This window comes from Nanorana parkeri, unplaced genomic scaffold (genome assembly GCF_000935625.1).
Source record: "Nanorana parkeri isolate BGI_ZX_2015 unplaced genomic scaffold, ASM93562v1 scaffold3414, whole genome shotgun sequence".
Classification (NCBI taxonomy): domain Eukaryota; kingdom Metazoa; phylum Chordata; class Amphibia; order Anura; family Dicroglossidae; genus Nanorana; species Nanorana parkeri.
The window spans coordinates 13,114-13,383 of record NW_017309682.1 but is presented as its reverse complement, the minus strand read 5'-3'; the positions used below and the strand labels follow the sequence as shown (position 1 = coordinate 13,383).

The following is a 270-nucleotide window of genomic DNA, read 5'->3' as shown; positions in this document are numbered from 1 at the left end:
CCCGGTCTGCCTTGCGTGCCCCCGTCTAGTGCGATCGCCCGTCCAGTGCGATCTGCAAAATTAGTGCTTGCAGCATTTTGCAGATTGCATCGGACTGTAACGCAGGAACCGATGTGCCGCACATTCTGGTCCGGGCGATCGCAGTGTAGGCGGTGGGGGTGGCTGCGGTGCCATTGACTTCAATGCAACACCTCTCCCCCTCTCGCAGGAAGCCAGTTGGCATGCGATACAGTGCATTCAGGAGGCTGGCCGCTCTGTTTATGGTGTGAC

At 58.9% G+C, this 270-nt stretch overlaps 1 protein-coding gene across 1 annotated transcript in view; it reads left to right on the top strand.

Moving 5' to 3' along the window:
- Positions 1 to 270, top strand: part of LOC108803114 (mothers against decapentaplegic homolog 4-like) — an 8,125-nt gene that overhangs the window by 496 nt on the left and 7,359 nt on the right. The window lies entirely within an intron of this gene.